Below are 12,708 nucleotides of genomic sequence, written 5' to 3'. Positions count from 1 at the left end.
AAAATTCAATTACTATAATGGCTTTAACTGGGAACTTACAGATACTAGAAGTTAAGCTAAGTTCTCTTTAATTTGCAAATACGTGACAGAAAGATATGTAGATGTAACCAACCGCCTTATTAAAATAAGAAACACAGAACCAATACAAAGATATCTGGTGTTTGTTTGTTTGTTCATTTGTTTGTTTGTTTGTTTTTTTGGTTTTCGAGGCAAGATTTTTCTGTGTAGTTTTGGGGCCTGTCCTGGAACTCACTCTGTAGCCCAGGATGGCCTCGAACTCAAAGAGATTCACCTCCCTCCTGAGTGCTGGGATTAAAGGTGTGTGCCACCACCGCCTGGCAACATCTGTTATTCTTATTATTGTTTTTAGAGGGAATATGATGTCTCTTCCATTCCCATAGTGATATTTACTAGTTATTGGTAACTTTCTTTTTTCACCTAAAAAAAATAATATTTTGGGAAACTAAAAACAAAATACTGCTCCTTTCCTCAGTCCCAAAGTGCCTCATTACATGATGCTTTCTCAGTACAGAAAGGCAAATGAGCGACTTCCGACTGGGAGAGACTGGCAGACCTAAAGGAGGAACTGAGCTTACCATCCGTAGACAAGCGCTAACCAGGCACTCTTCCCTTACAACACTGAAAACAACAGAGCACTGTGGTCCTCTGGTCAAAAACCACAACCTGATCTCAGGCAGGAGAAGACCTGTGTGAGACATTCTTCACAGTAGCTGGTTGCACTCTTCATCGGTGCCAAGAAAGACCATGAAGAAGGAGACAGTAAGGAGCCATGGGAGGAAACACACAAACATGACAAGTGAATGAAGTGTGGGATTCTTCTTTGGAACTCCTCTAGAAAAAAGACATTGGCAGAATAAGGGATGGAGTTTGAATGACAACCATAAAATAGTCAACAGTATCATATCAAAGTTAATTAACTGCTTTGGATAACATCTAGAAAAGTTTTATGTGGGTTAAAAATTTAACATGTTGCCGGGTGGTGGTGGCGCATGCCTTTAATCACAGCACTCGGGAGGCAGAGCCAGGCAGATCTCTGGGAGTTCAAAGCCAGCCTGGTCTACAGAGTGGGATCCAGGACAGAGAAACCCTGTTTCGAAAAAAATAAAAACAAAAACAAACAAACAAAAAATTTAACATGTTGTGTCCCAAATTATTTCAAAATGTTAAAAAGTAAAATGTAGATTTTAAAACATATAGTGGTACTTACAGTGGAGCTGCCTCAACATTAAGTCTCAGCAAAAAGAACTGACATTTATACTGTAAGGTTTCAGTAACTTTATCTCATTTGGAAATTATCCTCATTTTACAAAAGATTTAAGTAACTTTCTGGCATTCATGAACGTGGAAGCATTCTCCAATTAGAGGCCTCCTTGGAATCTATAACTACTGTACTATTGTTGGCTTAGCTGCTTGTCTTGCTGTACACTTCCACAAAGGCTCTTTGAGGTTGTGAGGAGAAAGGAGGCTTTAATAATAGCAATTATCCGACAGGTCATTCAAAAAGTTTGGGGCAGTTAAAATGGAATACTAGGTCCACTCTTTTAGAGGTCCCAAAAGGAACAAAATTAATGCCCAGTGCATTACATCCTGGAAATGCTCAGCTTAAAAAGAGAGGGGGGTAGATAAATACCAAGACTTTAATAGCCAGAAAGACTATGGGAAAAAAGAATCATTAAAATTTGGTACTCATAGGAAACTAATATGATGCTCCAGAGTAATAAAAAACAGCGAAAGGAAGACAGTGAAGAGAAAGAGGAAAAGAAACAAGACCTAACCTTCAAAGAGGAAGGACCACTGCTTTGAAGGAGGACAGAAGCAAATGAGCGTGGCCCTGGTCCTTCTCACAGCTGTCACCTGCTCAGCCCAGGGCCGACTTCATTAGTATTCAGACCCGAGAAGCTGACACCCAGTAGGGGAACTTGAAGCAATTTCTACAATACAATGTCGCAGACTCCCACAGGCAGCAGAGGACACCACCAGACAAAGGCCTGGGTCTTCTGGCTGAGAGACTTTGTCCACAGCCTTCCTTGGCCCAAGAAATAAGTATAGATGCAGGAAAAAAGCAAATGAAAACGTCATTTCCAGACTCTGAGGGTCTAGTCAACACCATGCCTCCTTCAGGAGCCTGCTCAGGGCTGCCACTCTCTTTAGCATGCATCGCACACGACTACATCGGAGATGAGCAACCAGATCCATGAGTGCCAGCGAGTTCTAAATCACATCTGCTTTGAAATAGGGCTTAGCAGACTTATTAATAACAAGTCATAGGACAGTAAGTTTCAATTAATGACAAAAGATGCTGGTTTCCGTTACTTATTCTGTAGTTATAATTTCTGAAATCCGTATTTAAAGTCAAAACAAAGCCACCAAGAGGAACTGACAGAATAAAACTGGTTTTCTCAGCATTGACTTTAAATGGAAAAATTTATTACACTGTCCACTGATTAGCTGAAAAACTGTTATAATCTAAAACCAGTCATTATGAGGAGTTATCAATTCAAAAATTTTCTAAGAAAGCTTTATTTTAAGTAATAAGTTGCAGGATATTTAGTCAAATTTTTGAAGAGAATGAAGCAAGATAGTAAGATAATTGACCAACCCAGAATACCAAGTTTTATATTAATTCCTACAAGTATCATTCACCATTCACAGAAGTCAATCTCACTTGCATAATAGGAATGGCTAAACTCAACAAATCTATTAATAAAAGGCAAATTGGAATTCGCAGAAAGTGGTTTTGTCAGAGCGAACATACAGAAATAGAAAAATATGAAAGTCTTTAAATTGGACTGCATGGTTTTTGAGCACAATTTATTAATATATCATACAATTTTCAAAGCTTTTAGAATGTCATGCAAGCTCTGTTTCAGAAAAACCACAGATTTTTCAAATAAGCTGTCAAATTCCAATTAGTGGCCATTTACTGCAAACAAAATTGTCACATTCCTAGATCTACAAGATGTACATGGGCGTTAGGGAGATGGCTCAGTATGGAAAGAGCTTGCTACAAGAGAGTCGGCGGGGAGAGGGGTCTGAGTTTGGATTCCCAGAACTCACCACTCCTACGTGGTGAGTGGCCGGAATAGTCAGCCAACACAAAGGCCAGCAAGACTGGCCACTTGAGGGAACAGAGACCCTGTGTTAGATGAGGGGGGCGGGGAAGACCAATGCCCAAGGATGTTCTTTCACCACATGTACACCATGCACAGTTCCAGCAGGACAGAGGACCACCCACCCCATTAGTAACTTCCTCAAAGCTGCCAGGCAAGTGCCTCGTGGTTAGATTGTTCAAACCGCTCTTAACAGTAAAAGTACAACAGTCCCTCCCAGACTTTCAGTAAAGAAACTGCAGCACAGGCCGGTGGGTGCACGGACGAAGACTTCATTCCAAAGAGAATCCTCAGGAAATGAAGCAAAGGCAAAGAAGCTGCCAGCTCAAGGGGAGTGCCTGACACCCTCATTTCAAGGCAAAGCTGAAATACAGGTAAACGTTTCATATGATGCTGTCTTTCCCCAAGTCTGTAAAGACTGCCTGTGAGTCAACATTGGAATCAGGAGTCAGTCTCTGGTTTCTCAGGCAGTCACTAGCTCTGACTCGACAGCCTTGACAAACAGCATCTCCAACTGTAAGACAGCACATCCCAGACTAACACAAAATATCGCTAGTAACTTCATCACATTCTACCTTAATATGATGCATTTATCTGCCCTCTCCTCTCCACAGCTCTCCTCCATGCCCATTCCCTCCGGGCTGATGGTAATATGACCTTTATTTTAGCATTTAGCATTAATAATACATCTCATAAATGATCCTATACCTTAATTGCTTGGCATTTCCACAAAACTGTCCAATTAATTTTATTTTACCTAATGGCTATTTCTAAGAGATTAAGAAAAATCTCTGTTACTACAAATGAACAAAAGAGAACAGTAAACATACACTCTTGTTATTGTTATGCATTTGATCTGGATATTGTCTGCCACACACATAAATATTAACTCCCAGGAGCACCTAGCATACTATTTTTGCTTGAAAATTCCCAAGTCAGAGCCCCAGCTGCAACACCATTGAGCCATGAGCAAACATCTGGGAAAGTCCAAACATTTAGCATCCTCTGCTGTTTTGAGAAACAGAAGTCACTCCGTGTTTCTGCCACCCATCCTCCACTTCCCACGGCTGCCTGCACAGGTGTGCGGCACAGCATGGTGGAGCACCCTAGACACAGTTCTCCCCGTCCTGAAATGAAGCCCGGTGCCTGCAGCTGAGCCATGCACTGCCTGGCCGACCAGCTCCGTCTGTCTTGCCCTGTTTGAGCAAGGAATTCCTTGGAGTCCTCCAGCCCCAGCCCCAGGCTCATGTCCGGGAAACTAAGGATACTGCCTCAAACAGCGGAGGATGAGATCACAGAAAGTTAATAAAAAAACCTACACAGAGAGAGAATGCTCTGTGTGTCTAGGATTCACACAGCAGCCCCCAGGAACAGAATTTTCTCCTGACTCCAAAGAGATTTGACTGTTCAAGAACAGAGCTTATAGGGCATTATTATTTTTTTCCTTACTTTTCATGTGAAAATTCTGGTGTGTTAACCTCTGGGAGTATTTATTTTCCAGAATATGAAAAGTATAAAATGTGAAAACAATGTATGATTATTGTGCAGTTAAGATTTAACTGAATAAAAATATACAGTGCATTAAGAACAATTTATATCAAGTAGATATGATGAAACTGTTACTATTATAAGGAATACTGAAGAAATTATAACCTAAACTAGAAAATATTGTAAGTTGTATCTGGATGTTAATACAGTATATGCATTGGTTTCTGTATAGTTAAGCTAAGCTTGGTAAAAAGGTTTTCAAAGATATTGGTGGAGTCTGATACTCCAGCACCTTAGACATGTAAGAAGTTTATATATTTTCTGTAAAAATATAAATATATTTAAATTTTACTTGATCTTTTTAAAGATTATGCTTCTTACTCCACAAATAAATAAAATTATGTCCACTAAAAGCACTTTTAAAAGCCATACCTTTAGAAATATAACATAAAACTATTAGTTATCAAAATAACTAATAGCACCTAAGTTCAATTTCCAGCACCCATGTCAGGCATCTCACAACTGCTTGTAACTCTAGTTCTGGAGGATATAACAACCTCCCTTAGCCTCCCACACCCATGTGTACATACGTACATGTAAGAGAAAAATAAACTATTTAAAACATAAATAAAAACAAAAAGAGGGCTGGTAACACAGCTCCCATCAAAGCTGCTCTGAAGGACCATGCCACCATTTGGCAATAGACCTTTTCTGGCTGAAACCACGTGAGAAAGTCACTGCTCTGACTCCCTTTACTGATAAGGAGACTAAAGCCCAGAGAAACTAAAAGATCTAGCTGGATTTGCAGAAGCCAGTGAATGCTGCAAGTCAGGTTCACATTCATACCCCAGTAGCCCTTCCCCAAGGCCCTTCTAGCTTTTCCACAGCCAGGAAATGTGAAATGCCATACCTTAGGAAGCATGTCTCCAGCAACTGTTTAAATATGAAATGTAGCCTTTGGTAAGCTCTACAAATGTGTCCCTCCTGAAATGTCTGTCCTTCAACACTTATCACACACCATTAAGTTCTAGTTTTTAATAAAATTAGTAATTGCCACTTGTAAAGCTACCTTTAAATTTATTTATTTATTGATTGATTGATTGATCAATTGGTTTTTTGGAGACCTCATACTGCCCTAGGACTCCCAATACAACTGAGGCTGACCTTGAACTTCTGATTCTCCCAGCTCTGCCTCCCAAATGCTGGTACAGGCCTTCACCACCACACCCCAGTCAATGCAATGCTTGGTATATTGTAAGCAAGCATGCTACCAATTCAGTACATCCCTAGCCCCAAGATAACTGTATTAATAGAAAGAAAGAAAGAAGGATATTTGTTACATCTTAAAGTAAACATATCTTCCAACCATAAACCAAATGCAGGAGTGAAAGACCACACACAGGACCAAGAAAGGAAAGCGAATGCAATGTTACATGTTCTCTCTGAACTAACAACATATAATGAATCCATGGACTCAATACATCTGTTATGAGAGAAAAGATCTCCTGACATATAAATTCATATCATTTCCACATTATTAAAACACTTTCTTATCAGAATTTTTACTGTGTGGGCTGGATTGCCAATACCCCTTCTACATGAGCTTTTCAAAATAAATATTTCTAGCTGGAAAGGTTTCACAGTGCAAGTATGGAGACCTGCATTGGAAACCCCAGCACCCATGGAAAAGCCAGGTGTGTGTGTGTGTGTGTGTGTGTGTGTGTGTGTGTGTGTGTGTGTGACCCCAGAGCTGCCTGGGGCAGCAAACCCCTGGGGTCTGCTGGTCAGCTAGTCTATCTGAATGAGCCAACCAGGTTCAGGGAGAGATCTTGTCTCCAAAACCTAAAAATGTGGAGAGTGAGAGAGAAACACACCCAGGGTCGAAGTCAAGTACCGAGGCTACATGTGAGTCCCACACTGAAGGGTTCATTAAGGACTTTTTTTCAGTATTATCAAAACCCAAAGTTCATTTTTCATTTCTATACAATAACAAAAGTTTATGCAACTGAAATTAAAATATGTGAGATATATTTTACTTTTTAAAACACATAATGAACACCGACCTTTTATATTCAGTTCTGTTCTGTCTCATTCTACTCCTTCTTAATTAAAAAAAAAAAGTGTTGGTCAAAAATCACTAACTAGGGGACTGGAGAGATGGCTCAGCAGTTAAGCACACCCGTTGCTCTAGTAGACCCAATTCCATTTCCCAGCACCCACCCAGCAGTTCACAGTGGTTTTTAACTCCAGGACCAGGAGCCCTGATGCTCTCTTTTGGACTCTGCAGGCACTGTGCACAGGTAGTGCACATACATATACGCAGGCAAAACACTCAGACACAGAAATTAAAAATAAATAAAATCCCTTTTAAAAATCACCAATTTGATTGTGTGTCATTGATAGATCAAATCTTGCAATTTGAAAAATATGGATTATGAACTCTTCATTATTTAATGATAATAACTATTGGTTTCTATTGATGCTCACAAGGTGGGGACATCTCCCATTTTCTGTGCACTGCTCACTTTGTAAACTAAAGATGAAAACTGACATGGGGATGTAGGGATCAATAAGTACCTGTTTTTACAAAGAGTACCTCAGACTGGTGTGTTCAGCCAGCTCATGGCCACAAGGCTTACCCAGTCTGGAATGCAGTCTAGTTCCAGAGCACATCAGAAAGATTTACTCCTTTAGGGTGAGACATTTTACTTTGAGTTCCGAAACTACAACTTAGTGACTGTGTGGTTTGTGACAAGTGACTCAGCCTCTCTGGACTAGTTTTCTCAGCTACATAACGGATATGATAGGGTCTATCTGGTGCTGTGGTCACCTATGGTAAGCACTGAGTATAATCTCAAGCTTCCATGACTAGTAGGTAGTGACTGAATCCTTAACTACCACAACACATATTAAATATTTCCCCCTTTTCCTTTTATTTTCAGTTGTAATCCCAAAATAGTTGGCCCTTTCCATTACTTTTTCACTTCTGTTGAGTTTCTCCCATTGTGTCTCTCTAGCCCTATAGTTGGAAATCACTTGCCTCCTTTGACCACACTTCCCCTCCTGCTCTCTGTCCTCGGGAAGCATTGATTCTTGGGTCTGGGCTGGATGTAGATGATTGGATCTTTGTAAAACAGATCTTCTAATTTACCTTTCGCCAAGAACAAATAGCTGGTCAGATGGTCCCTAAAGAGTCACTCAGTTGTTGATCTGATGAGTAAAGCCTCAGTTCTTAAAAGAGAATTTTGATTGTGGCATGCCAGCCCAGGGGTCACCTCTCACTGCCACAAAAATGCCATCATCTAAAGGACCCATAAGAGAACTCCAAATACTCCATGCCAGTAATTTTGTGACTGGAGTCATACAGTTAAAGCAAACCTATGAAACTCAGAGACTGTGGTTCTAAAGGTCATTGGTGTAAATCATGGAAATGGAAGTGTTTGGGCATTCACACAGATACAGTTTCTTGCTTCTCTGCATGCAACACGAATGATCTTTGAATCAGATGCAACATAATCATTTCTAGAATTGTTAATTCTAATTACTTCTATGAATAGGAATAATATCTGTAAAACATGGAGTGGTTGATTGTAGCTACAGTTTTCCTGCCTAGCCCACAGTCAGGACAAATCTCTGACACCCGCCAGTCCCACAGCCGCTCAGACACAACCAAGTAAACACAGAGACTTATATTGCTTACAAACTGTATGGCCGTGGCAGGCTTCTTGCTAACTGTTCTTCACATGCTGCTAGTCATGGCGGCGGCTGGCAGTGTCTCCCTCAGCCTTCCGCTTCCCAGAATTCTCCTTTCTCCTTGTCCTGCCTATACTTCCTGCCTGGCCACTGGCCAATCAGTGTTTTATTTATACATAACGATATCCACAGCACTTCCCTTTTCTTTTTTTTTCAAAAAGGAAGGCTTAACCTTAACATAGTAAAATTACATATAATTTGGGAATTTGGGTGTAGCTTCTCTTACTACTTCCTGCTGGAGGGGGGCGCTGTATCTCATGGGGACATAAAGAAAATTTTAGGATCATGGAGTAGTCCGTGAGGGTGTATTGTCTGAGTCAGTTGCCTTGAAATGGTTTTGGATGTTGGATCGTCTGGGCCTTGGTGTCATTGGAGACCTTTCGGGGGGTCTTGGCTGGTCAAACCTGATATAGCTTAATCTGGAACAAATCCATAGCCTCTGGCTTTCTGTGGAAACAAAAGCAGAGCCTCCTTTCCAAAGCAACATATCCTTACATCCAAATTTTGAAGTCAAGGTACCTTTAAAATATACATTTTGACATAACTCAACAGCTTTTGCAATCAAATGTTTTTCATCAGTTACGAATATCAAAGAGAACATAATCCAGATTCTCTTTGTGGTAGCCATCTTTACATGGCTTATTTTTTATATTACCTTGAGCCTATTGCTTTAAACTACACCATTCTAAGACTGAAACTGCGCTGTGGCTGCTGACTCTGCTCACTTCAGCTTCTCAACATGGTGGTGATACGTTTACCACCAGCTCTGGGAACTTTCGTGGGTCTATGCGTCTATCAAAGCAGCATGTAGCCCAGAAACCTCTTTTTTTTGTTGTTTTGTACTAGCAAAGGCTAAATCCACCATGCAGCTTAATGTGTCACTTGCAGAGGCCTCATTCCCGCCATACTGCAGGTCGAGCATGCAGGCCAGGAACCCGCCTTAGTTGCTCAAACACGCAGGCTGCCACTAGCTTGAAAGAGACAACTAGAAGCTGTTTTTAGCTCCGTTTTAGAATCTTTTTACTCAGGTTTTAGGTGGAAACTCTTGCCAACACGTTGGGCACCATTTGTAGCTAGAGTTTTCCTGCCTGGCTCACAGTCAGGACAAATCTCTGACACCCGCCAGTCCCACAGCTGCTCAGACCCAACCAAGTAAACACAGAGACTTATATTGCTTACAAACTGTATGGTCGTGGCAGGCTTCTTGCTAACTGTTCTTACAGCTTAAATTAATCCATTTCTATAAATCTATACCTTGCCACGTGGCTTGTGGTTTACCGGCATCTTCACATGCTGCTAGTCATGGCGGCAGCTGGCAGTGTCTCCCTCAGCCTTCCGTTTCCCAGAATTCTCCTCTCTTCTTGTCCCACCTATACTTCCTGCCTGGCCACTGGCCAATCAGTGTTTTATTTATACATAACAATATCCACAGCAGTTGATACTCAGTAAGTACAAAATTTATTAGAGCAATGGTCATTGAGAGGTTTGTAGAAAGAGAAAGAAATCATTATAATGCAAGGGATAATTCCATCGTTGGTGAACCTGGACACTCGGTTCTCTGAAGCTTCAGTCTCATGTTCAGGAAGTAGCTATAGTCACAGCTCCATAAGCCTGTACTCATCAATAAACTTCGCTTTTCAGAGAAAGATTTTTCTCTTCAACTTCTCAGAGACACCCCAAGGGAATTCTTCTATACATTCATGATACACACATTGATAAGAACACTCATATTTGGTCATAAGTATCTACTTTCAAAGTTCCTTAGTCTCAGTTCTCCTTCTAAGATCTTTAGGAAATGTAACATTTGGTGACAAGAACATCTTCTCTGAGGAGGTACAGAAACAGACCTAAATTATTTCTAGGAACTATATTTAGTGACCTGAAAATATTGTCTGTAAAATACTAAAGTTACACAATACAATTTTATAAATATTTAACTAAAATGTCAAAAGAGTTAAACAGTACAAAATAAATTCAACTGATTCCACAGTGCATAGTTGACTTGTTAAAGGTGTCTTAGTTACAGGTGCACTAAATAGATCATAAAATCATGCAGACCAAGTCTTCAGAAAGCCCTCAGTGGGGGGAGGAGGCAGCTGAGCATCAGATCCAGCTCTCATCTTCCAGAATTACAAGCTAAAGGAAGATTTATTGTGGTTCCTTTGTCATGCTTCCCTTAACCAAAACAAAACAGGCTATCCAGGAGAAACACACGTTTTTAAATTCCTGGGAATAAAGACCGGGGTGAATGTATCATGAAAATTCTTGCACAAAAACAGTAAACTATGTAATGGGAAGTGCAAAAATGTTCCATGCAGCCCATATCTTTATCCTGACTCTCAGTTTAAAAAGAGACCATAGCATGTTAAAGAATTGTTTAGTAAAGGCTGGAATCTGGCAAATTTCTAGTTACCTTCATACAGGTAGGTGGAGAACATGAAAATTTCAGATACATAAACAGTTGGACTTAACTTAACATTCGTACACATTCTTCCAGTATTCCCAGAGAGGCTGAAGAAGTGATGTGTTTGAGATCCATGATTAGTATTTTGCACAATTGATTGAAATGTTGTCTACATACTAACTGGCAGGGAGGTAGGAGACAAAGGTAACATTGCTTTGAAAATAAAATGAGCCCATTTGTATTTTAGATCAAATGGAGTGTAATCTCCTCTCTGTGTGTCAGGCAGCAGAAATAACTGTAGACAAAGGCAAAGGTTTTCAGGAAAAAAACTTTGGATTTGTCTTAGTGCTCAAATGAGATGAAAAGAAAATCAATATAATGAGGAATCAGTGACATGAAAGGAGGTGGCCCTTCCGTGTTCCCTCTTCTGTATCCACATCTGCTTTCCCCTCTAATTAGCTCTGACTTCCCTCTAGCATTAGCACTCAAGATAATTATTAAATAGCCAAAATTGGTATCTTCATTTTGTTTGATTAATTAAGACTATTGCCCATCCCATGGGTAGCATATCCAAATTTGACTTCAATATTAGTCTTCACAGCTAAACCCAGGCCTCCCACTGGGATTTGATAGAACACAGATTTTATAGTATGGGACAAAAATAATTGTGCAAATATGTATCCATTGAAACTATTTATATTATCTTTAAGTGCAGGAACATTTATGATTCCTTTTAAAAGTTGATGTTACTGTGGCTTTTAATTTATTTTTGCTTTAGAATTGCAAAGGCACACTATTTCATATATTGCAGAGATTGAATAGGCACGTGTGGGCTGATCTAGAGAATGAGTTGTGTTTTGTAGTACTGACTGTTGCATGAGAAAAATAAATACAGAGTCCAAACACCTATTCTTCAACTATTTGGATACAACTATCTGCATGAATTAGCGGCCATCAATATATCATTTACTTACAGCTTTGCTTGCTCATTGACTAAGAAAGCATTATCTACTACATTTGGAACACTGGATTAGTCATTTGGATCTAAGAAGCTTCCTCCTTCTACCACTCATCCAGGGAGGAACTCATAGCAGCTAGGGATAGGAAGAGACTGAATAAAACAAATCCACACATCATGCAGTATGCCACTCCATGGTAAACAACAAATACAAAAGTGTCTTAGAGTAGGCTACTATAGCCTGGGCTGCAGCCTCCAGGATTGTTAAGGACACTGTGATAGTCCCATAATGATGAAATTATATAATGAAGCATGTCTCAGAAGAGTCTCCATCATTAGCTGACACATGACTGTAATTATTTAAAGCATGATCAAATTAGATTGAGGCAGACAAGATGGAGTTGTTAATTCTTCCTGCATGGAATTTTTTTTTCCAAGGGAAATTTCCTTTGAAATTGGCTGCCCAGGATCAAGAGGAAATTTCTAGGCAATGGGAGAGTTCCAGAAAAATAATCCCTTAACAAGACATCAGAAATGTGAACAGGGAGGATCCACTACACTGGAAAAGGAAGCTGCAAGGGAAGAGCCTTTGGACAATATGCAAAAAAGTTAGCCAGCCTGGAAGCACAGGCCTACAAATCTAGCTACTTCAAAGTCAGAGGCAGGAAGATCACAAGTTCAAGGCCAGCCTGGGCAAGTTAGCAAGACCCTATCAAAACAAATCAAAAGGAAGAAAGAAAATAAACAGCATACAATTTTTAAAAGAGCTGAGACCTCCAGGAACTTGATGGTGACACTTGATTGCTGAAGACACTACACACTTTGTTCAAAGTACATGAAAAAATCAAAATGAATACCAATATTAACCAAATTTTAACCAAGAATCTTTCTCCCTGCTGGTTGGCTCTCATAGCACTAGAAGGTGCTATGTGGGCTTCTGGCACAAAAAAGTAAGAGTCTTAGCCAGTCACATG

At 40.1% G+C, this 12,708-nt stretch overlaps 1 protein-coding gene across 4 annotated transcripts in view; it reads right to left on the bottom strand.

Moving 5' to 3' along the window:
* The window catches only part of Arhgap24 (Rho GTPase activating protein 24), a 664,750-nt gene that overhangs the window by 401,913 nt on the left and 250,129 nt on the right, over nt 1-12,708 (bottom strand). The window lies entirely within an intron of this gene.

This window comes from Peromyscus californicus, unplaced genomic scaffold, assembly GCF_007827085.1.
Source record: "Peromyscus californicus insignis strain IS unplaced genomic scaffold, ASM782708v3 Scaffold_13__1_contigs__length_99412109, whole genome shotgun sequence".
Taxonomy (NCBI): domain Eukaryota; kingdom Metazoa; phylum Chordata; class Mammalia; order Rodentia; family Cricetidae; genus Peromyscus; species Peromyscus californicus.
Note: the sequence above shows the minus strand (reverse complement) of the source record. Positions and strands in the feature narration are given on the sequence as shown.